Source organism: Trachypithecus francoisi, unplaced genomic scaffold (genome assembly GCF_009764315.1).
Source record: "Trachypithecus francoisi isolate TF-2019V2 unplaced genomic scaffold, Tfra_2.0 Lachesis_group5, whole genome shotgun sequence".
NCBI classification, from domain to species: domain Eukaryota; kingdom Metazoa; phylum Chordata; class Mammalia; order Primates; family Cercopithecidae; genus Trachypithecus; species Trachypithecus francoisi.
In genome coordinates this window covers 35,302,586-35,328,251 of record NW_022681470.1, presented here as the reverse complement: position 1 = coordinate 35,328,251, position 25,666 = coordinate 35,302,586, and the positions used below count along the sequence as shown (strand labels likewise).

The window sequence follows — 25,666 nt, the reverse complement described above, 5'->3', positions numbered from 1 at the left end:
AACAAGTGTGTCTTTTGTATGCTAATGAAATGACTGGTGGCTGGCAGACCCTTGGTAGCTTCAGGATGGGGGCTGGTCACTAGAAAGACCAAGACAGGATTAGAGGTATGGGACGTTCAACACCCCCCTCCTCCAACTTCCAGGCAGGAAAGAGAGCCTGAAGGTTAAGTTGATCACCACTGGCCAATGATGTAATCAATCATGTCTATGCAATGAATCTGCCATAAGCACCCAAAAGGAAGGGGTTCAGAGAGCTTCCGATTGCTGGACACGTGGATGTTCCTGGAGTGTGGTGTGTCCAGAGAGGGCATGGAAACTCTGTGTCCCTTCCCCACACTTTGTTCTATGCAACTGTATCTGGCTGTTCATTTCTATCCTTTATCATATGCTTTATTAATAAACCAGTAAATGTAAGTAGAGTGTTTCCCCGAGTTCTGTCAACTACTCTTGCAAATTAATTGAGCCCGAGGAGAAGGTTGTGGGAACCCTGGCTTATGGCTGGTTGATCAGAAGCACAGGTCACAACCTGGGTCTTGTGATTGGCATCTGAAGTGGGGACAGTCTTATGGGACTGAGCCCCAAACCTGTGGGATCTGATGCTGTCTGCTGGTACACGGTGTCAGAATTGAATTAGAGGTGGTTAGCATCTGCTGAAGAATTGCTCTGTATGTGGGACACCCCCTCCCAAATCTGGCATCAGAAATGTTGTGTTGAGAGGTGAGAATGGAGAAGGAAAAAGCACTTTGGGTTTTTTTCCACTCTTTAGGCAGCCTACTGGGTCCTACCCTTGGATAAAAGTATTTGATCCAGCTCACTACTTACAAAAATAAAAATAAAGCCACTTAAAAATCAGGCTACTTAGTTCAGATTTCTGGTTTTCCTGGCTGCATTGGGCCTCATTTCCTTATGATATAATATCAAGTGCTGGCACTGAGGTGGGTGGCCTCCTTCAGATGAAGCAAGCACTCCCTCTAGTCCAGGACTCCGTGGCCCTCAGGCACATAGCAGATGCACAGCACTTGAACCCTACCTGTTTTTTCCATTTACGTTCTCTTCCTTGCACCTGTAGACAGCTGAGATTTTAGCCCATGGAACTGAAGAACAAACCTGGCCCAGAAGAGGATACAGACATCACACTACAAAAACCAAAATTCCTATACTTAAAATACATTTTTAAATACCTGGGAAAGGATTTTCATAATCTCCCTAATTACATGTCTGCTCCATTTTATTCTTTCTTCTCATTGCACTTTCAAGAGCTCTTGTAATAGAAATTGTCTGAAAGAGACAACTGGGCTTATATAATTAGCATAACAATATGGGTCAAGATAAATTAGCTTTGCATAAACATGTAATGATCAGAGGGAACCATTTCTCATTAACTGAAAGAAATCATACAAGGTAGATTGTGTCAAGAGATGCTAGTTTGGTCAAAAGTAATCTACTCTGATTAAGATACAAATAAACTAGCTGAATTATAACAAGAGAGCTGCTGCTAAACTCACTGTTGATTTCATGAGACAAAGGAGTGGAGGCTACTGATGATGATTCCTGAGAGTCACATCCAAGAAGAGGTAGAGTCACTTCCATCTACTGACAAGTTATTAGCTATTCAAATGAATTTTCCTAAATTCAATAGATACAGTGGATGTTTTGCTTCTGCCCTGCATTGTTTTTCAATATGCCCCTTATGTGATTGCACTTAACTAGCCTGATACAAAGCAAATCCCCACATACACTTCTCAATATATTCTAACTGAACTTGAAAATGTGCTTCTCAAAAAGATGACTCGGGGAACAGTGAATTCTAGTTTCTAGTTTGGCTTAACTGCTTTTTTGCTCTATAAAATTGAACAGGTGATTTCCTTTCTGGGCCCTCATTTTTCAAGTCTCTCACTCTGCAGGAATCATGAAAACAAGGGCTTGAGCTCTAGGACTTCACAGAGGCCTTTTTTATTAAGGCAAAGACATAGGGAAGAGAGGCTCTGAGGGTAGGCGACCTGGAAATCCCTTTGAGTATTGAGCTACTGTAGTCACATCTGCCTTCAGAGTACTCTCCTGGATGCCACAAGGGGTTTTGGTTTTTGGAGAGTCACACGAGGAAAGGGAGTTAGCTTTAAAAAGCAGGTAGGCTGGGCATGGTGGCTCACGCCTATAATCTCAATACTTTGGGAGGCTGAGGCAGGTGGATCACTTGAGGTCAGGAGTTTGAGACCAGCCTGGCCAATATGACAAAACCCCACCTCTACTAGAAATACCAAAATTATCCAGGCGCCGTGGCGCATGCCTGTAGTCCCAGCTACTTGGGAGGCTGAGGCACAAGAATCACTTAAACTCGGGAGACAGAGGTTGCATTGAACTGAGATCATGCCACTGCACTCCAGCCTGGGCAACAGAATGGGACTCTGTCTCAAAAAAATATTAATTAATGTTTGAAAATAAATAAAAATCAGGTAAATTCCAAAAATCTTACGTAATGAAGCAGAAGAACATGGATCAGTACAGTGTTTCTAATGAGAATGAGGAAGTAGGTTTAAAAAGGATTTAACCATAAAACTACAACTTAATTATTCAAACATATATTCTATGGCAGTCTCTATGGATGGGAACTGGTTCTATGGCATGACTGGGGAGGACCAGCAACTTGACTCTCTTAGGAAAGGAACCAAATCCATTTCCACTTGCTATTACAGTAGTGTCCTGCGTTCATTTAATCAACAGACACAATGAATCTACTACAATGCAGGGACCCAGCCTAATAAATGCTAATAACTGACCAATGCCCTACTCTCAATATGAGTTTTCTTCTATTTCATGTGTCTCCTATCTGCCTACCACTGGAACGGAAGTCTTTTTTTTTTTTTTTTTTTTTTTTTTGAGACAGAGTCTCGCTCTGTTGCCCAGGCTGGAGTGCAGTGGCCGGATCTCAGCTCACTGCAAGCTCCGCCTCCCGGGTTCACGCCATTCTCCTGCCTCAGCCTCCCGAGTAGCTGGGACTACAGGCGCCCGCCACCTCGCCCGGCTAGTTTTTTTTTTTTGTATTTTTTAGTAGAGACGGGGTTTCACCGTGTTAGCCAGGATGGTCTCGATCTCCTGACCTCGTGATCCGCCCGTTCTCGGCCTCCCAAAGTGCTGGGATTACAGGCTTGAGCCACCGCGCCCGGCCTGGAACTGAAGTCTTATTAAAATGAATTTCAAGTTGTATATGTGCGTGTGATGGACAAGCAAAGTGAAAACAGAATACCTTTGTGTATGTGAGGACCTCCAAGACAATGATAAAAGTTGCAGGCTCATGCTCGTATCACCCTCATTTTGCTGGTGTGCAATACATCGTCTCTCTAACCTCAACCCAAATAGTTGTTTTTAATGTAACACAAGGTTTTTTTCCCTTCTTTAAAATATATCCGGCACTATATGCATCATAGGATGCGGGACACATTAAAATCCTAGCATTTGCCCCTACAAATTCCTCTTATTTTCTCCCATTCCCAGTGTGAACATTTCCTTCCAACTCAGTCAAAGGTGAAATGCTCAGTTCTTTATTGTTTTCTTTGAAATAATTCATACTTGGTGAGGTAGGCAGTTTTTGGAAAAAAACAAGGAAAGAACTCAAATAAGGAGAAGACTTATTTTTTATAGATTTGTTAGTGTGGGACAATCGTGCTGGAGCTTGGGCAGGACTGAGCTGCTGAGGGAAGATCGACCACAGGGACCAGGGGAACCCCCTGGACGCCACCAATGTCCAAGGCAGGAAGGAAGAGTCATTAGCCTGCCTTGCCCCTGGGAGATGAGTGCAAAAGCCAGTTTAGCTGCAGAAAGGAGGGTTGTTTCTTCCTCCTCTTCCTTTTCTTCTTCTTAAAACAACCTTTTCCTGACCAAGGACTCAGAGAGGGTGGAACATGTTTTCTCTCTTCTGGTTAGAAAAACAAATACCAGTGCTGCACCTCTGGCTTCTCTTTTCTGGTTCATCACAGAGGCCTGTATCTGCCTTGCTCGAGGAGGAGAGAAACTGCCATGCCAAAGGTCCTTCATCACCTGGTTGCATTTCCCAGTCTAATTCTGTTTCTAGGATAGCCGGCCCCGTCCCCAGGCCTTGGCAGGGAAACACCCCCCTTCAAAGCATGGAACTTTGAATGTTGCTGAGCCCCAGGACTTGCACTCTATCACTCTGGGGGTATTTTCTTTGAATACAATCCAGTCTCAGATTCCCACATCCCAAGAAGCTGCTCTCCGTCCGATGGAACATTCTGCTGCTGTTCACTGTGAGCCTGTCTTATTTTGTTCTTTTCATTATGGAATGTTTTCATCAGGGGCCTATGAGTTGAAAAGGCTTCATGCTGAGTAAAAGGGTGGCTTTGTCTTTCCCCCTTTCCTGACCTCTGTCAGGAGTTCTTTGTGGGCTCCACAGAAGACATAATGGGAGAAATGCTGAGAGCTGTACTGATGGAATATTGGGATTTGCAAAGAAATTCCTGTCCAGGCTGCCTGGTTGTATTAAAATGTCATCTCTATTTTGGATGTGACTAGCTTGTTTAGTTAATGCTAGACGGGAAAACAGAATTTGTTCTCAAGGGAGAGAAGCAGAAGGAGGAAACAGGCATACAGACAACTGACAATGTTCCAGCCACTTTGTCACAAATAGCTGAATCCACCGTTATTAGGATTCAAAGAATATCACTCAATTTGAGTCCCATCAGCATGATGCTGGGCTCCAGCAAGGTGGCCATAAGCCTCCTCAATATAGAGATTGAATGCTAAATTCATTCTGTAACTCAGATTCTTAGGAAGGGAAGTATGTTTCTTAACATTTGTTATTAACTGTGTCTCAGGCACTGGGCTTGCTGCTTTGTGTTATTTAATCGAATCCTCACAACAGCTTCATGCAAGGCATAATACCTATGCATGGATGGATTTATTTATTTTTATTTCATTCACATGACTTTATTATTATTATTATTATACTTTAAGTTCTAGGGTACATGTGCACAACATGCAGGTTTGATACATAGGTATATATGTGCCATGTTGGTTTGGTGCACCCATCAGCTCATCATTTACATTAAGTATTTCTCCTAATGCTATCCCTCCCCGCTCGCCCGCCCCCAAGAACAGGCCCCAGTGTGTGATGTTCCCCGCCCTGTGTCCAAATGATCTCATTGTTCAATTCCCACTTATGAGTGAGAACATGTGGTGTTTGGTTTTCTGTCCTTGTAATAATTTGCTGAGAATGATGGTTTCCAGCTTCATCCATGTCCCTGCAAAGGACATGAACTCATCCTTTTTTATGGCTGTATAGTATTCCATGGTGTATATGTGCCACATTTTCTTAATCCAGTCTATCATTGATGGACATTTGGGTTGGTTCCAAGTCTTTGCTATTGTAAATAGTGCTGCAATAAATGTATGTGTGCATATGTCTTTAATGCAGCATGATTTATAATCCTTTGAGTATATATCCAGTAATGGGATTGCTGGGTCAAATGGTATTTCTAGTTCTAGATCCTTGAGGGATCACCACACTGTCTTCCACAATGGTTAAACTAATTTACGCTCCTACCAAAAGTATAAAAGCAGTCCTATTTCTCCATATCCTCTCCAGCATCTGTTGTTTCCCGGCTTTTTAATGATTGCCATCTCACTGGTGTGAGACAGTATCTCGTTGTGGTTTTGATTGGCATTTCTCTAATGATCGGTGATGGTGAGCTTTTTCTTCATATATTTGTTGGCTATATAAATGTCTTCTTTTGAGAAGTGTCTGTTCATATCCTTTGCCCACTTTTTGATGGAGTTTTTTTTTTTTTTTTCTTGTAAATTTGTTTGAGTCTTTGTAGATTCTGGATATTAGCCCTTTGTCAGATGGGTAGATTGCAAAAATTTTCTCCCATTCTGTAGGTTGCCTGTTCACTGTGATGGTAGTTTCTTTTGCTGTGCAGAAGCTCTTTAGTTTAGTTAGATCCCATTTGTCTATTTTGGCTTTTGTTGTCCTTGCTTTTGGCGTTTTAGTCATCACATGACTCGTGTTCTTACTGAATCAGGCTGCTACTTAAATGTATCCTTTGACAAGCCTTTCCTGAGCCCCGGACCCATAACCACAGTGCCTGTCATTCTCTGTCTTATTCAAATAGCCCCTTTGATACTGTTACTGTCTGGATGAATTCCTTATTCCAATTTGTTAATTCTCTCTTCAACTATGTTTAGTCTAGAATCTATCCCACTGAGTGGCCCCCTGCCCCCTGTCAATGGCTGCATTTTTCTTCTCTGTGGTTTTTAATTTTTAAAACTACCTGTGTTTATTTTATTTCTGCCTGATTTGGTGGCATATATCTCTTTTAAGGATGTAATTTCTTTACCCATCTCTTCAAGGATTTTAAATATACATATTTTCAAGTCTTTTTAACATTTAAAATTTTGTGTCTTTCTAGAAAAACTCATATTGCAATTATTGATTTTATTAGCTATCTTTCTTGGTGTAAGATTTCCTCATGTGTTTTAAGATGGAGTTTCTAAGGTCATCATGGGCAGAAGGTTTACCACTGCCTCTCTATTTTTTTTCTCTCTCTGTGTGCATCCTCTTTATGGGGCTGTGCTTGAGTCCACTCTAGGCACTAAGCTACACTCCAGGCAGTGGTTGGCAACAGATTTCCTGGCCTCCTCTCCCTAGCCAGGAAAACCCTGCCCTGGCTTCTGGGTGCAGGTCCTGAGTATGGCTCTGGTTCCCCTGCTTCATGTGGAGCCCTTTTATCCTGTGGAGCCTATCTACCCGCAGAAGTCAAATTCACATCTGCTATTACCTACTCTGAGATCCAGAGCTCAGCAGGCCCTCTACTCATTGTTTCACATTTTGAGTCTGTTCCAGGTCCATGGACATGTGTATCTCATTTTTGGGGCATGGCTATGACTTTTAAATTCTCTTTGATATGTTATGTTATCACTGCTGTGTGTTGGTGCAGAGGGAGATTCAAAGCAGTCACTTACAATGCCATCAAATTAGATGAACAAAGGCTAGAAACTAGGAAAAATATTTATAGTGGGCTGGTACTGAGGGGTGAAAAGTGGACAATTATGTATAGGTTGAAAGAACAATTAACCTGAAGAATTTCTGAGTTCAAATATCACGGGTGAGTCTATGTGCAGGAACCTCAGTTATTAAAATGGAAAGAAAAACCATAAAACTAGAGTTGGGTTGAAAGTCCATAATTTCTCAGGTCTTCCCTTCTTTCCCAAATTCCCTCTCTCTTACCACCTTTCATGTTGGTAATTACCCCTAGGGTGACTAACCATTCTAGTTTACCTAGGATTGTCCTAGTTTTAGAACTGTAAGTCCTGCTCCCTAGGAAAGCTCTCAGTCTTAGGCAAGCGCAAACCCAGGTAGTTCAAGTAGCCTCTCTGTTAGCAGAAGAATAGATTGTACCTTGGTCAAGTATGAGTAGAGAGATAAAAAATGAATTATGTGTGAGAAAATCTATGGAACAAGATAAAGGGAACATCATCCCAAAAACTCAGAGGAAGAACATATCTCTGAAAATGTTTTACTGCAGGAACAGAAGATTTGGAGAAATGTGTGACATCCATAATAGACAAAAAAAAAAAAAAAAAAATTAACAGAAACCCAAAGAAACACCTAATCATCCCTGTTTGACATTATCTAATATGTAGAAAAACATAGAGTCTACTAAAAAACTCTTACAACCGATAAATTCAGCAGAGTTGCAGGATACAAAATCAACATACAAAAAGCAGTAGCATTTTTTAAACACAAACAACAAACTAGTTGAAAAAGAACTCAAGAAGGCAATCCTATTTATAATAGCTATGAAAAAGAATACCTAGGAATAAATTTAACCAAGGAGGCAAAAGACTTCTAACAAAGGAAACTGCAAAACACTGATGAAAGAAATTGAAGAGGATACAAACAAATGGAAGGACATTTCGTGCTCATGAACCAAATGAATTAATATTGTTAAAATGACAATACTACTCCAAGCAATCTACAGATGCAATGTAATTCTTATCAAAATACCAACATCATTTTTCACAGAATTAGAAAAAACACTCCTAAAATTTGTATGGAATCAAAAAAGAACTCTATAGTCAAAGCAATCCCTGAGCAAAAAGAACAAAACTGGAAGCATCACACGACTTGACTTCAAAATATTACAAGGCTCTAGTAACCAAAGGAGCATGGTACTGGTGTAAAAACAGACACATCGACTAATGAAACAGAATAAGGAACCCAGAAATTAATACATGTATTTACAGCCAACTCAGTTTTGACAAAGGTGCCAAGAACACTCACTGGGGAAAGGATAGTCTCTTCAATAAATAGTTCTGGAAAGACTGGATGTTTGTATGCCGAAGAATGAAACTAGACCTCCCATCTCTCACATTATATAAAAATCAATTTGAAATGATAAAAGATTTAAATGTTAGACCCAAAACAATAAAACTATTGGGAGAAAACACAGGGGAAACACTTCAGGGCATTGGTTCTGGGAAAAGATTTATAAATAAGACCTCAAAAGCACAGGCAACAAAAGCAAAAATTGTAAAATGGGATTATCTTCCACACAGCAAAGGAAACAATCAACTGAATGAAAAGACAACCTGCATAATGGGAGAAAATATTTGCAAACTACTAGTTCCACAGGGGATTAATATCCAGAATATGCAAGGAACTCAAACATCTCAGCAGAAAAAAAAAATCTGATTAAAAATGGGCAAATGAACTGAACAGACATTTCTCAATAGAAGACATACAAATGGCCAACAAATATATGAAAAAATGCTCAACATCACTAATCATCAGGGAAATGCAAATCAAAACCACAATGAGGTATCATCTCACTCCAGTTAGACTGGCTGTTATCAAAAAGACAAAAAATGACAATGGCTGGTGAGGATGAGGAGAAAAGGGAACTCTCACACACTGTTGGGTTTTTTGTTTGTTTGTTTTGTGAGGAACCCCCATAATATTCTCCATAGTGGCTATATTAGTTTACATTCCCACCAACAGTGTATAAGAGGAATGTAAATTAATACAGCCACTATGGAGAACGATATGGGGGTTCCTCCAAAAACAAACAAACAAAAAACAACTACAAAGAGAACTACTGGTAGTCAATTTAACAATCCCACTACTGGGCATTTATCCAAGAGCAAGGAAATCAGTATTTTGAAGAAGTAGCTGCACCCCTATGTTTATTGCACTTTTCACAATAGCCAAGATATGGAATCAACTTAGGTGTTCAGCAACAGATGAATGGATAAAGAAAATGTGGTATATATCTACACAAGGGAATACTATTCAGCCATAAAAAAGAATGAAATCTTGTCATTTGCAGCAACATAGAACTGGAAGACATCTTAAATGAAATAGTCCAGGAATAGAAAGTTAAACACTACATGTTCTCACTCGTATGTGGAAGCTAAAAAAAAAAAACGTGATTTCATAGAAGGAAAAAGTAGAACAGAATCCTAGAGGCTGGTAAGGGTAGGAGGAAGGGAGAGACAGGGAGAGATTTGTTAAAGAATACAGAATCACAGATAGAGAGGAGGAATAAGTTCTAGTGTTCTATACCACTGTAGAATGACCATATTTAACAATAATGTATAGTTTCAAATAGCTAGAAAGAGGATATTGAATGTTCCCAACACAAAGAAATAATAAATGTTTGAGATGATTAATATGCTAATTACCCTGACTTGATTACTACACATTATATGTATGAAAACACCACTATGTACTCCATGAATATGTAGTTGTTATGTGTCAAATTTTAAAAACTAAATTTTTAAAAAAGAATGAACCATAGGACTTTTGAGTGCCTTTAACTTCTGAGTGTGTATCAGGGAGCAGGACTGCACTCGATGCTGGAGTTGGGCGATGGCTAAAACATAGCTCCTGACCATCAGGGGCTCCCAGTGCAGTGATCCCATTCCAACGTCATGACTTATTCCAAATTGAATTCTAACCATGAGCTATGATGTCATGAGGTCCTACTGTATTTAAAAGTGGTTTTCAAACATAGTCATTCTATTTTGGGAAAAGATTAAATTACCATCTCCTAAGTAAGTAAATGAAGCAGAGAGTGCACAGAGAAATAGAAACCGATGAATGTTTTCTTGAGCTCTGTGGCGTTTGATGAAAGATAACCCTTCATCGTTTAGAAGACACATTTCTTCTTGCTTATAGGGAAGTGATGGAAGGTGCCCAGGAAGAGAGGTAAAGGAATGACAGTGAAGGCTGCTCTATCTAGCATTCATCTCTTGGGTTGAGCTGTGAGCTCCATGAGAACTCAGATGAATTGACTTTGCATCGGCACAGGAACCTGTCAGGGAAGCTCACCATTGTTTCTGCTGTTAACAACTCTTGATCCAAGCCTGCCCAGTTTCCTACTTCCAGTCTTCCCTGGCCCTCCTCTGAAGATGGAAACTAAGCCAACAGGCTGAGAACTTCCTATCCTCTCTTCCTATCTCCAAGGAAATAGGAGCTCACAGCAGAAGAGTGCAGGGGGAGAGGGAACAGTTATTTCTCAAGCCATTAATACAGTTCTTACATGACTCTGCCTCCTGGCCCACAGTGATAGACCCACAGTTGGGAGTGGACCACACAGTGGGCCAGCTGTAGAGCCTGAGACTGGGTAAGGGATGGACATCTGACCCAAGTAGGGACAGTGCAGTGCGTGCTTGGAATTGATGACCTAGGGACCAGAGAGCAGTGCTCATTGTCTCTTTGTGGCGGGGTTAGCAGCTCTGAAGTCATCGGGATGGCATTTCCCGCCAGGTGGAAGAAGCTGGCCTATAGTTGAAGAACTGATACCCACACCCAGAGCTGCAGAGAGAGGGTGCATAACAGCGGCATGCCGTATCCATTTCCAGCTCTTCTGAGGTGCAGCCACACCTTGACCTTCCTGCAGTCCTCTTAGCCTTCCAAATACATTTACCTTTGAGTGTAAATGAATTTAAGGTAGGTATTGACATTTATAACCAAAAAATATATACACACTAATTGTTATACCCCTTTATGTGTTTTGGTTTGCTTTTGTTTTGAGACAGAGTCTCATTCTGTCGCCCAGGCTGGAGTGCAGTGGCGCGACCTCAGCTCACTGCAACCTCCGCCTCCTGGGTTCAAGTGATTCTCCTGCCTTAGCCTCCCAAATAGCTGGGATTACAGGTGCCCGCCACCATGTCTGGCTAATTTTTATATGCTTGGTAGAGATGGGGTTTCACCATGTTGTCCAGGCTGGTCTCAAACTCCTGACCTCAAGTGATATGCTCTCCTTGGCCTCCCAAAGTGCTAGGATTATAGGTATGAGCCACCACACCCAGCCCCCCAAAAGCTACATTTTTCTGATTATAAAAATGATGCTCATTTAAAAACCTTTTCAAACAATATTGAAAGTATCATATATAAAGTAAAAATTACTACCCTCCCACCCACCAGACATAGCCATTGCCAGCTAATATTTTTCCAGGCACTTTTTTCGTTTGAAAGATAGATAAATAATTTTAAAAGAGTGAGTACATGCAATTTTATAACACACCATTTCATTTAAACATATGTTTTAGCCGGGTGCCATTGCTTACGCCTGTAATCCCAGCACTTTGGGAGGCCGAGGCGGGCGGATCACGAGGTCAAGAGATCGAGACCATCCTGGCCAACATGGTGAAACCCCGTCTCTACTAAAAAATACAAAAAATTAGCTGGGCATGGTGGCGTGTGCCTGTAGTCCCAGCTACTCGGGAGGCTGAGGCAGGAGAATCACTTGAAACCGGAAGGCAGAGGTTGCAGTGAGCCAAGATAGTGCCACTGCACTCCAGCCTGGGCAACAAGAGCGAAACTCCATCTCAGAGAAAAAAAAAAAAAGTTTTAAGTATCTTTATAGAATAATACTTATAAATTTATATTTTTAAAATAGATACACGATATTTTATGGTATTAAGGCACTTTGATTTACCCAGTCAGCCCCCTTTGTTCGACATTTAGATTATTTCAGTACTTTCACTATGATAAAGAACACAACAGGCCAGGGATGGCGGCTCACGCCTGTAATCCCAGCACTTTGGGAGGCCAGGGTAGATGGATCACTTGAGGTCAGGAGTTCAAGACCAGCCTGGCCAACATGGTGAAACCCTGTCTCTACTAAAAATACAAAAAATTAGCTGGGCGTGGTGGTGCACACCTGTAGTCCCAGCTACTCAGGAGGCTGAGGCAGAAGAATCGCTTGAACCCAGGAGGCAGAGGTGGCAGTGAGCCAAGATCGCATCACTGCACTCCAGCCTGGTGACAGAGCAAGACTCTGTCTCAAACAATTAATTAGTTAATAAATCTTTAAAGAAGAGCACAACAATAAACATCCTTATATGTACATTTTGTAACATTTGATTCTCTTTAGAGAACATTTCTGATTTCTCTAATACTGTTGTTTGCCTTATGGAACAACTTTTGGTACCTCCTCCTGGGGCCAGTCCTGTCAGTTTCATACATGCCCTCTTGATTTACTGCCTCATTCTTTCACATTAGCAATGAATATTCATGAGAATATATTATGTGACAGCCACTCTACCAGGTTTTGGGAAAATGTGGATAAGTTTTGGGTTTTATCCTAAGGATGAAGGAGAAACTAGTGTCTACTGAACTCTGACTCTGTGCCAAGCACTATAGCGGATTCTTTATCTCATTTATTCTCCATTAAAAACAAGAACAACCCTGAGCAGTAGACAGTACTATCTCTTTGTATAAGTGAGGAAAAAGGAGATCAGAAAGCTTGAGTAGCTTGTCCAAGATCATATAGTTAGTAAGTACAAAGCTGGGATTTGAACCCAGGTCTGTGTGATTTTTTTGTGTCACACACAGTTTACAAAGAGAGATGTGAAAATGAATAACAAGAGCCAAGTCATACGTGCTTTATAAAATCTGAACAAAGGGATTTATTTAGGCCCATCAGCCGTGATGATCAGAGAGGCTGACTTCAGACAAGTCTTTTCTCTGTAGCAGGCAGCTTTTTAACAGTCCAGGATAAAGAGACAAAACCAAACATTAAATGATTTGCCCTGACTCTTCACAGCACCAGGAGACCCTCAATAAGCCAGAATATTTGCTGGCCGGGAAGCTAGGGTAAGGTAGGAGGCTGTTTCTAAACAGCTCAGGGAAGCCAAAACCAGCAAAGATTGGAATAGCATTTGGGAAGCAGGCAGAGCCATATGGAAAGAAGAGACTGGAGGGAAAGGACAAACTGTTGGGAGGTCTTAGGACTCAGGCTGGTGGGAGTGACACCCTGAATGGCCTTGCACTATGAACAGGTGATGTGCCAACATAGGCCCACCCGTAGGGTGAGTGTGCATCTCATCGGAGGCCAGGTTGGGAGGAGCCTGGAAGCACTGCTTACCAGGCACTGGGCTGCAGCAGCTGATGAAGCTTGGGCGGGCTGAGTCAGTCCACTGAGGGCTTTAGATATGCCTGGACAAGATTCATGGAGTTGACCAGGCAGCATCCCATGAAGTCAGTCCAGGAAGAACGTCCCCAAATTGACAGCCCTCAGCTCTTCCTTTCCACATCTAAGAGAGAACCTGAAGTGCGGAGCATGCGCTTGCTGGGAGTTCACTGGGAAATGGCCACACCCATGGGGCTGGTGTCTCCTTTCCTTGCTTGTACTTGTTCCTTGTGTTATAGCTGAACACTCCCCACTCCCTCCCCAGTGTAGGGATCATGGTAGAGTGCAGTGACTTGCCAACTTATTTTAACCCTCCTTTTTTTTTTTAACAAACAAAGTCTTATATACTAAAATTTTTAATACATAAGGCAAGTAAGATTGTAGCTGCTCTCATCTGAGTGATCAGGGAAGTCAGTATCCTTTCCCTCTCTGAGGATGTTCTGTTGGGTACACAGTTTAAAAATCACTGACATAGGACCAGGTGTGGTGGCTCATGCTTGTAATCCCAACGCTTTGGGAGGCCGAGGTAGGAGGATCACTTGAAGCCAGGAGTTCGAGACCAACCTGGCCAACACAGTGAAACCCCCATCTCTACTAAAAATAGAGAAAATTAGCTAGGCATGGTGGTGCATGCCTGTAATCCCAGCTACTTAGGAGGCTGAGGCATGAGAATCACTTGAACCTGGGAGGCGGAGGTTGCAGTGAGCTGAGATTGCACTACTGTACTCCAGCCTGGGCGATAGAGTGAGACTCCATCTGAAAAAAGAAAAAAAAGAAGGAAGGAAGGAAGGAAGAAAGAAAGGGAAAGAAAGGGAAAGAAAGAAAGGCCACTGACATCACTGAAAGAGCCCAGAATTTAAAGTTAGAACACTCAGGTTCTAATCCCAGCTCTGCCATGTAAAAAGAGTGTGGCTTTCAGGAAGTCATTTAGCCTCTCATAGACTATTTTTTCATCTGTGAAATAAAGATAATTCTTGTCTACTTCAGATGTGGCTGTGAACATCAAGCACAAATGTGTTGGGAAAGCAGCTGTAAAATGCCATATAAATGTGAAATATTCCTTTCCTTGGCTTTTTCACGTTGGCATAGCCCCATGTCTTCTCCATATCCAGGGGCTAGGGGACAAAGCCATGCCATTTGGGACTAAACAGTATAATCCACTCGCTTTTCTGGTTTCCAAAGAGAGATGGTCATTTGAAGGTATATTTCTTTGGGTTTTTCTCCTCCACGTTGTCATTCTTGGATTGCCCTTTTCACTTTTCTCTGCCAGTCAGACACATTCTGTGTCTCAGTCCACCGCATCCAGAGACCCAAATCTGCTGCCCACAAGAGCACTCACTGGGTCGTAGTCTCTTCCACACAGGTGCTCCTTGTGTGCCAGCTGATTATCGTTTAGATTTTATATCTCTCTGTAAAATCCATCTTAGCAGAGAATAACAAGGTCATTTCCTCTACTTCTCCAAGCTTACCCCAGGTCCATACAAAAGAAAAGCACCAACTTTCTTCTCTGGGTTGCATCAGGGAAACTGTTATTTCTAGCAGTTCTGCCATTGTTCAGTGCTTTATGTTGCAGCATTATACGTGGAAAAAATATCCGAGAGAGTGACAGTGTACTCCTTCCTCTTGAGGCCAGAGATGTTAGGAATGAACATGGTGTTGGTAGGGAAAGTGGTTTAATGCTGAGGTTCAACAGAGAGGACCATGTCAATTCCTCACGGTCCTGGGCAGACTTAAATAACGGTCTTAATGTGGAGGTGGTTTTGTACATTCTGGTGCCTGTGCTGTTCCCAGCTTTCCCACCAGCAGCCCACACTGCTGAGGGTTGCCTTCTATAGTAGTCCCCTCTTAGCCTCAGTTGCACTTTCTATGGTTTCAGTTACCCATGGTCAACCATGGTCTGCAAATAGGTGAATACGATACAATTAGATGTTTTGAGACAGAAAGCGCCCCCATTCACATAACTCATTACAGTATAGCATTATAATTGTTCTATTTTATTATTAGTTGTTGTTACTAATCTCTTACTGTGTCTAATTTGTAAATTAAACTTCATCATAGGTATATATGCATAGGGAGAAACAGTATATATAGGGTTTGGTACTACCCAAGGTTTCAGGCATCTACTGAGGATCTTGGATGAAATACAATACAGTAGTCCCCCTTTGAATGAAGTGAAGACTAGTTAAAATAAGGGAGGACTAGTGTATTGCACAGCACTAAGTGTGGGAAACTGACGAGAATGGCATGAGTTGTATCTCCACGTTCCCAGCTATATATACCACCTATATACCAAAGGCATGTGGGTCTGGGTATTGTGTTAAATGGGATAGACTTTGACTTCTGGGTAGGATCTCAACTGGTGTTGTTATGATATCTACTAATAGAATGGTTCCAGGCCTGTGACATCAATAGTCCCCCCCTTAAGAGAGAGCCAGTGGGCTCACCTGAAGAGCCAATGGTTTTGATGGATTGTGGGCAGAACAGGAATTGGACTTCATTTGATTGACTGATTGATTGGTTGAGAAAGGGGTCTTGCTCTGTTGACCAGGCTGGTCTTGAACTCTTGGCCTCAAGTTATCCTCCTGCCTCAGACCCCCAAAGTGCTGGTATTACAGGTGTGAACTACTGTGCCTGGCCAGAAATTGGACTTCAAATGGGGGCAACCAATCTGCCACACATCCTACAGACTAATAGAGTTTAATTTAGTGGCTGCTTACTCAGAAGGGATTTATTTCTTCTTTTCCCATCTGTTTGGATATTTCCTATAGGTTAGAGTCCATCTGACTTTAGTGGAGCCGTGGAGACTCTTGCTGGAACTGTGCAGCGCATCTTTGCATTTTCTTTTGAGTGACATAGTCCAGTGAAGAGGAAGAATAAATGAGGTGAAAGGAGAGAGGCCACTGGCAGGGAACTCTAGATTTCCTGGCAGCAAGATCTGCTCCTCTTGCCACAGGGGCACTTGGGGCTTTACTGTTTGGCCTCTTTGCATTGCTCATATCTGTTTCTTGATAGTCCTCAAAAATGTACCAGTCCCTCTAAGGCCAGACATCACGACTCTGCATTCTTTCAGGGAGTGACACAGAAAGAGAGGCTTCTTTTTCTCTCCTATTCTCTTCACTCCTGCAACCCAACCCTGTATCTTTCCATCGTGCCAAGGAAGCATCACACACACTGCCCCATAGCCCCGACTCCACAGTCCTCACAGGCAGGGCCTCCTGTCCTCCCATCTGCCTGGCATCACCCAGTGCACAGGTCCCAGTGGCTCATCCTGATGCCTGGGCTCACTAGCTTTCAAGTAGAAGACCAGTGAACTCACTGGGAAGTGGGTGTAAAATATGTTTGGTGCCCAAATTAACATTTCATTCTGGTTATGCACCATCAAAGGGTCAGAGAGCAGATGGGATAATTAAAATCTCAAGACAATTGGTTTTAACTTCCTTCCCCATTAGACCTTTCACCAGTGCAATTAATTTCCCCATTTTTCTCCTATTATTTTCTTTAATCAACCTCTGTTTAGGGAGCTAATGAACCATGACAAGAACAAAAGGCCGGCAGCCAAGAGGAGGGGGAAACAGGAGCTGGCAGACCTGACCGGACCGCGGCTCCTAAGCTGTTTGTTTCCCTTCTCAAAGGCGCAAGTAAGTGTCGCTGCCCTTTACTCTGCTCAAAACTTTAGGCCTCCTCTGCGAGGCTGCTACCCTCCATGGGACCCACCCACAAGGGTAGAAATGCAGAAAGCAAGGCTTTGCCTCTAGGCTGGGAGGGGAGGGAGGAGCTGGTTGCCAAGGGAACGAGGAATCCCTTTTGAGAGTCTAGGATGTTCTCAGCCTCAGAACTGGCTAGTGAGCTGGCCAAACATGCAAATCCCCACAGGTGCAGGATGTAAAAGAGAAGTGGCCCTGGGCGAGGCTGCAGGGGCAGCTGGCCGCGCATTTTGCATATGCTCATATGAAGCTAAAGTTAGGCTCCGGTTCACCCCAGGTGTAGGGGCCACATTTAGCTATTTCTCACCACTGAGCCAGGGGCTTGCTGCATTATTTGACTAGGGCAGGGTCTGGCTTGCCCTCTGAGTCCTGAATTGGGTACTGGGCCATTGCTGTATTCGGGTAAGGTTAGTGTAATCACAACTACTCGTTCCCTTCCCCAAACCAAGTCTGAACATCATCAATTTAACACCTAAGATGGACTTGAAGGATTATCTCCATCCCAGAGCTAAGACATCACCAAGATTACATACTAGCAGACCCCAGTCTGGTTTGCTCACGGACTTCACCTGTACCATTTCTGCTAACCAGTCTTCTACAGCATCATTTGCTCTGCTTGGCACCCTTCCAGCCTCTGACCCCTAGAAGGGCCTTCCTTTTTGTGGCCCAGCCTCATCCCCATACCTGATACTCAGCTTCTCTGGCCTCCTATTTTTCTCTCTTCTTTGGCCACAGTTTGAATTCCTATTCCAATGAGCTGCCTTGAGCCACGTGGCTTACTCCTAGGACCTCACCCAGTTCCCCGTGTGTGCAGGGCCCAGGGGTCTGGAGGAGGGAGTGGCCTCAAAGACCAGAGGAGGGAGAGGGTGTCGATCAGAGACTGGCACGGGGAGAGGAGGTATAGGCTGTTAGTGCTGAGGGGATGCCTGTGCCCCTCAGGTCTTGCTCCTTCCTCCACTAGCTGCCCCCTCCTCCCAGAAGTGGGATCTGAGCCACCCCTAGGGTCCAGGCCAGGAACAAAGGCCCTGTGTGCCACACTCCAGGGCATCTGTGTTGTGCTAAAGGCATGATGCCCTCTTTCTTTTTTCTTTTATAAAGAGTTCAGGATGTGCCCTGCGGAAGAGGGATGGGGAGGGAATGGTGGTGGTCAGAGGATGTGAAGCATCCAGTTAGGGTCAGAAATTGCCATGTGTCAGTGGGTGTCAGGGGCGGGTGAAGTCTTTAGTGGTCTCTGAGACCTTGTGCTAGTGGGGTAGGATGGGAGGATGGAGTAGGGAGAGATGAGGCCTCCTACCCCATCTTTACCTCAGGCAGTCACCCAGTCCCGGTGAGGAAGAGCACATTCCTTTTTTTGGTTCTGGAGCTTAAGGGCTATTCTCTTATCAGGAGAAAGCTGTAGATTCTAATGCTTCCAAATCAGAGACAGAGGCTGGCTGTGACTGGATTCTGGTCACTAGAATCACAGTGAGGAAGGCTGAAGCCTGTGGCGGCGAAGTGTCTAGGAAATCATTGCCCGTAATCCTCCTGGGCTACTTTTTTTACATGGTGGTTTTTCCTAGTTCGTTGACAGTGATGACAACAGAGCTGGCCACCTTGCTGAGTACGCTGGATGGCACACAGTGACAACAAATGACACAGAAGCCTCTATTCTCAAGGACTCGAGGAGTTAAATATCTGATGGAGAAGAGAAGACAGGACCCAGGCACAAACAGCGCAATCTGTAGGAACAAATACAAGAATTACCTACTCCACAGCCCCGTGAACGATGTTCATAGATAGCAAAGGGCTCCCCAGCAGCCCTGGCAGGCACGTAGACAGCCACAGCTATGCGGGTCCTTAGGTCAGCTCTCTCAGGTGATCTGAAACCACTTCAGTCTGTCTGAAGCTCTCATGAACATTTCCGGTTAAATATTGTTTTCAATAATTTATTCTGGAGGAGATGTTCGTTCCCCTGGGAATCACTTTGCAGCACATCCCCTCCAGGGACCAGCTACAGACATCAGGCGCCAGGATAGAAGAATCACTCTGTGTAGACGGTGGACCAGAATAAGGTTGCCTCCAAAAAATAATAGCTGACATCCACCCCACCCTCCGCTCTTCAATCAAGCCAGTCAGGCAATGAACCTTTTCACACCTGAGGGATGATTTGTGCTTTTGTCTGATTCTGCTGTATTAAAGGAAATAAGTGTTGAGAAAGGTAAGTTGTAAAAGAAAACTGCGGTCTTTCCCTGATTCACTGGGAACAGACATAGAGGAGATTTTCTTCTTAGGGAAGTCGAAGTGGGAGAATAGAATCGGGGGTTCTGTTCCCTGGTTAGCTCTTTGTTCTGGGGAGCTGTCCTATGCATTGCAGGATGTTTAGCAGCACCCTGGCCTCTGTGACTATGCACTTCCTCTGCTTGTGACCATTGACAGTATCTCCTGACACTGCCCAAAATCTCCCTGTGGACAGTATCACCTGAGTCACTGCCACAGATTAAAGGGGATGGAGTCCCAGGCAGCACCAGGGATGCCCCCAGCCACCTGCTTTGGAAAGGGCTCGACTCCTAAAATAGAAACAAATCCCAGGAGTGTCTGTAGGTCACAAAATTCAGCACGGCTAAAATGTGAGTGATGCGCAGTGCTTTCTCAAGAAAAAAAGTGGGTGATTTCCAGTGTTGACATAAACGACTTTTATAAAGATTGCTAGTTGGATGTACACAAACATAAAATTGGGTGTACATCCCTTGTACGTTTTCTACAACTACAAAATCAAAATAAGTTCACGATTTGACAAATCAAATATAAAACCAATAAAACTCAACTTAACATTAATTTAATGAGACAGATAGTGTGATTTTGTGGAGTCAAATTGCCCCTTGCTTGGTAACTGAGGCACCGAGTCGGTTCTCCGAGCGGGGCGTGCCTTATACCTGCATTGTCTCATGACTTAAATCTCATGTAGCATCGTCTCTTCAAACTCCTAGGAAACACTGGTTGTGGGCCTTCTGTGAGCTCACTTGGCAAATACATACTCTACTTACTAAGGCCACCTGTGTTTTCTTCTGATTGGCAATTAACAGTTGACAACTGGCAATTAAAATAGCGCCTGTAGGTTGCATTGTGATTGTGAACACTGAGCAAGGCTGGCACTGTACACTCAAAGGTGGACATAGGGAGGACCCCAAATATGCTTATATTCTTTAGATTCTTGTCCAAATGAAAAGAACTTTACATTTTAAAAATGGCAAAGTTCCAGCAGAGAACTCCCAGTAATATATTAGGAGACTCTCAGAGGAGCAGATCCAGTCTGGGCCTCTCTACAGATGAGAAACCAATCGTAGAGAATTGCCTGGGGAGAGAGATGCAGAAGAGCAGAGCTGGCTGGGAAGCAGCCCTCGTCTGGGAGCCGGTGCTCCTTCCTCTCCTCTGGCTGTCCTTCCAGCACAACTCTGCAGAATTCGGATGCACAGCGGTGCATAAATTTGGCTTGTTGTTTTAAATGTTCATTCAACTGAATTAAATACTTAAAGTTCATGTTTTAAAGGTACTAAATTGAATTAGGGAGTTTCTTTTTTTAGATTTTGATCTCTTAGTATTTAGTAGTATGACTAGAAAGCATTGTGTGTGTGTATGTATGTGTACGTGGAACATAATGTACATCCACAAACTATGGATGTAAAGATCCAGTTCAGTGAATGATGATGAAGTAAAAACCTAGGAAACCACAGCCAGGTCAAGAAATAGAACATTTCCAGAGTGCAGAAGTCTCAGAGTAAGCTTGGTCACAATTCTTTTTCTCCTCTAAAAGTAACCACCATCCTCACTTTTATTATAACAGTTTCCTTACTTTTCTCTAGAGTTTTACTATCTCTATGTGCATCCCTAAACAATGTAGTTTAGCTTTGCTCGTTTATAAGCTTTATATCAATGGACCCTGACTCTGAGTATTTGTGTCTTGCTTCTTTTCTTCAACATTATATTTATTTACTCCAACCATGCTGTTGTAAGTGGCTCTAATTCTTATGCTTTCTATGACAGGCCAGCATTTGGTTTGGTTCCAGCTTGGGGCTATTACAAACACTGCTTCTCTACATATTCTTGTATACATCCTGGTCCACAGCATCTGCATGTGCACCTGCCTCAGTGGCATTTTCCCATATCAGAATTTCTCCACTTGTGAATAGTGCGTGTGAATCTTTAACCTTAGTAGAGAATGGCAACTATTTTCCAAAACTTTGCTTCAATTTAAACTCCCAAAAGCAGGCTGGGTGCGGTGACCACACCTGTAATCTCAGCACTTTGGGAGACTGAGGTGGGAGGATCGCTTGAGCCCAGGAATTCAAGGCCAGCTTGAACACTACAGTGGGACCCCATGTCTACAAAAAAAGAAAAAAAATAGCTGGGTGTGGTGGTACATGCCTGTAGTCCCAGCTACTTGGAAGATGGAGGCTGCAGTGAGCCATGATTGTGCCACCACACTCCAGCCTGGGTGACAGAGCAAGACCCTGACTCAAAAAATAAATAAAAACAAACTCACAACAGCAGCAGTTCTCACTATATTCCATCCTCAATAGCACTTGTTATTGTCAAACTTTAAAACTTCAGCTGATCAGGTGGCTGGGTAGTGAGTAACATTTCACTGTGAGTTTAATTTGCATTTCCCTGATTACTAAACAAAACCAAGCATCTTTTACTATGTTAACTGGCCACATGAATTTCCTGTTATGTGCCTCTTTAAATCTTTTGACATCTTTCTATTGCCAAATTTAAATCTCCTTTGTAAATAAATTTCATATTCATTAAAATTACATTTGACAGAAAAGTATGTCAGTCTTCCAGGGTACCTCTGCACACCTGAGAACTGTATATAGCTAAAGGTAAAATGTCTAAGATCTGTAAGCTTATAAAAGCGATTTTTTTTTTACTCTAAGTCATTGAAAAGATTATAACAATAGTTCACAGAAAAACATGCATTTAGATCATTTTTTCTTATCTCTATTTTCAAATCTAACATCCTTTTATTGAATTTTGTCCCCTCGTTTCCCTATACTTTCATAGAGAACAAACATACTCCTATATATCACAGTCCTTTGTTAAAATCAAGTGCAACCGAGGTTATTTATTATTCTATTCTGTATTTCTCATGCTGTGCACGATATGCATTGTTAGGAGTTAGCTAAATGTCAATAATAAAGTAGTGACACTATTGTATATATGACCTTTGCACCTGAGATAATATTAAGTAAAATATAAATGGCTACAATAGTTATACATATCTAATAAAATAAATAAACAGCTCACCCAAGCCTGACATCTAGCTTTTGCTCACCTTATCTCCTTTAGACATTTGGGTATGAGTTCACTGGCAAAGAGTGAGGCCATATAATCTACCATTAAATAAATTATTCAGTAATCTGTGATGTCCTGGTAACATGAGAATCCCCTATTAAAAAAAAATAGCTGCACTGCTTACAGAGGCACATGTCTGCTATTTATAGTCTTTATGGAAGTTGCTTTGCTAGCAAATCCAACTAGAACTCCCCAGGAATCTACAAGGATTGATGTTTATTGCAGGGTTATTACACTAAGCTATTTTGCATATGTGTAGGTGAGTGATGCACACACACACAGAGGACCAGCAGAGAAAGCCCAAGCAGGTATGAGGTATTTGTTAGCTCTGCTTCATTTTCCTCTTAACACTCAGGAAACTCAAATAGGGACCAAGTAACTACAGGTCACCCACAGATCCAGTGATATGTATTCCTGACTGTATCCAGGCAACTGGCTTCCTACTTTTTTCTAAGAAGATATGTTAGTTTTCTGCTAACAATGTCAGATTTCTCTCGCAGACAAAGCAGACCCAGGGACACTGAGCCTCCCTTTTTACTTCCCCTTTTCCCCCAGGTGCGAGTATGATGTCCTGAAGACAGGAGGGGACGTGGGTGGCAGGGAGTCAAGGAATCAGGGAGGCAGCTTGCAGATCAGAGTAGGGCAGATGGCCTACATGAATTCTCATTCTGGGAGGGCTGGAAAAGAAACAGCCAGGTTGGCTGGGCACAGTGACTCACACCTGTAATTCCAGCACTTTGGGAGGTCGAGGTGGGCAGATCACTTAAGGCTAGGAGTTCGAGACCAGCCTGGCCAACACAGTAAAACCCCATATCTACTAAAAATACAAAAATTAGCCAGGCATGATATTGTGTGCCTGTAACTCCAACTACTTGGGAGACTGAGACACAAGAATCGCTTGAACCCAGGAGGTGGAGGTGGAGGTTGCAGTGAGCCGAGATGGCACCACTGCACTCCAGCCTGGGTGACTGAGACTCTGTCTCAACAACAAAAAAAAGAAAGAAACAGCCAGGGGTCTATTTTTTCATAGTCTTAATTAATTTTTAGGTTAGAAATATATTTTATAAATATAGAAACATAATTGGTGTGTGGATGAAGCAATTCTCTCTCTCTTTTTTTTTTTTGCAATTCTCTTTATAACAGGCCCAGAATAGACAAATAACTCCATTTTCATGAAGTTAACTTTTGTTGTGTTAACTTTTGAGCTGACAATTATCAAAAAGGTTTCATCAAGTGAAACTTGACATCAAGTCATATGTCAAAAGTACGCATAGACAGAATTCTTGGCGAACTGAAAAAGTATGGACAGGCAAGTGAAATGGAATTATGTGAAATACTACTTGGATTTTTCTAACATGTTACACAGTTATTCAGTAATTAAAATGTTTCTGAAAAATAAAAATATAAAAGCTGCGCAAATATTCAGTAACAAAAGTTGGAAAGTACAGATCGTTTTTAAAATTAAATAACTTCAATGAAATTTTACTACACACCTATCAGAATGATTAAAATTTAAAATAATGACCATATCAATTGCTGATAAGGATGCAGAAAAACTGAATCACTCATACATTGCTGGTGGGTATAGCCACTCTAGAGAACATTTTGGAAGTTTCTTATAAAACTAAACATGCAATTACCACAAAACCCAGCAATTTCACTCTTGGGTACTTATCCCAGAAACATAAAAACATATTTTATGTTCATACAAAACCTATATACAAATGTCCACAGCAGCATTATTTATCATAGGCCCTGGAAACAACCCAGATGTCTCAGTGGGCAAATGGTTAAACAAACTAGTGCATCTAGACATTGGACTACTACCCAGCAATAAAAAGGGAGCAAACCATGGACACACACAAAAACCTGGATGGATTTCAAGTGAAAAAGCCAATCCCAAAGAATTATGGATGTTATGAATTTATTTACATGACGTTCTTGAAACCACAAAATTAGTGTGAGAGAGTAGAGCTTAGTGATTGGCAGGGGTTAGGGCCAGCGGGTGGAGGAGGAAAGGAAAGGGCAATAGATTATGTTACAAAAAGGCAACATGAGAGATGGTGATTGATATACAAACCTCCACATGTGATAAAATGGCATAGAATTAAATACACATGCACACACACACACACACACACACACACACACAGGAGTACATGTAAGACAGGAAGGAAATCTGATCAAGATCTGTGGATTGTACCATCAATTTCCTGGTTGTAATATTGCACATACTAGAGTTTTGTAAGATGTTACCATTGGAAGGAAATTGTGGATAAAAGACACATTGTATCTCTCTGTATTATTTCTTACAATCTGATGTGAATCTATAATTACCTCTATTTAATTAAATTTTAAAAAGTTAAATGGAATCTAGTATTCTCATGATATATCTGTTAACCTTGTACAGAAAAAGAACCCAGGTATGAAGTCAAAGAAAGAGCAGTGGGGAAGCCTGAAAAAAGTTCAAAGAGCAGGACAAAGGCAGAGCTGGAGCTGTTCCTGCACCTGTGGTATGTATGGGGAGCAGAGGAGAGAAGGTATCAGCACAGGCCATTTTTTAGGGTGCCAGGCAGGGTGGAGGAGAAAGTTCTTAGCAGTAGAAATCCACTGTGTGCTAACAGCAATGAGGAGAGTCCTAGCAGCAAGGGTGGAAACAGACAGGCGGCTTCCTATGAGTGCCCAAGGTCCAACCATGAGTTTTTTTTAACTCCAGAAACCCAAACATACACCATTTGATAAAGCTAAAATTACTTTAGCTGCTGGAAGCAAATCTGTATTTTTTTGTGATCAACTCAAACCACAGACAGAGCAGTGGATTATCTTTGGGTAGGTGTGAATGGGGCTGTATTAGTCACCAGAGTTTCAATTGTGCTTCTGTTTAGTTATCAAACTGTAATTCCATAGATACCCCCTCTTGAGTGTCTCCTCTGTGAGCAACATGAAAAGGACCTCTAGTCAAATAGAAAACTTGTCCTGAATTTGGAACTACAACATGCCCTTACTTATTCAGGACTCAATTAACTCAGCTTGAGGATAATCCATGGTGAAGAAAAACAAGAGCTGACAAAGAAAAGAAATAGGTGAATCAAGACAGGCACTGAGGTCTCTTCCCACAGACCTTAGGTGGGTTCAATGGAACCTTAAGGCCTGGGTTTAACTGGGCCTAACCCCACCCCAGGGATGTATGGGGGTAAA

General features: G+C 42.4%; 1 long non-coding RNA gene across 8 annotated transcripts in view; it reads left to right on the top strand.

The window, feature by feature from the left end:
- The window catches only part of LOC117074336, a 53,012-nt gene that overhangs the window by 4,440 nt on the left and 22,906 nt on the right, over positions 1-25,666 (top strand). For 6 of the 8 annotated variants that reach the window (XR_004433552.1, XR_004433556.1, XR_004433551.1 and 3 more), the window contains exons 2-4: positions 16,951-17,071; positions 18,697-19,334; positions 24,879-24,981. This is a non-coding gene — a long non-coding RNA (uncharacterized LOC117074336). Of the gene's footprint in view, positions 1-10,192; positions 10,967-16,950; positions 17,072-17,586; positions 19,335-24,878; positions 24,982-25,666 lie in introns of all 8 variants that reach the window. The other 2 variants (XR_004433554.1, XR_004433555.1) reach the window with 2 other exon arrangements.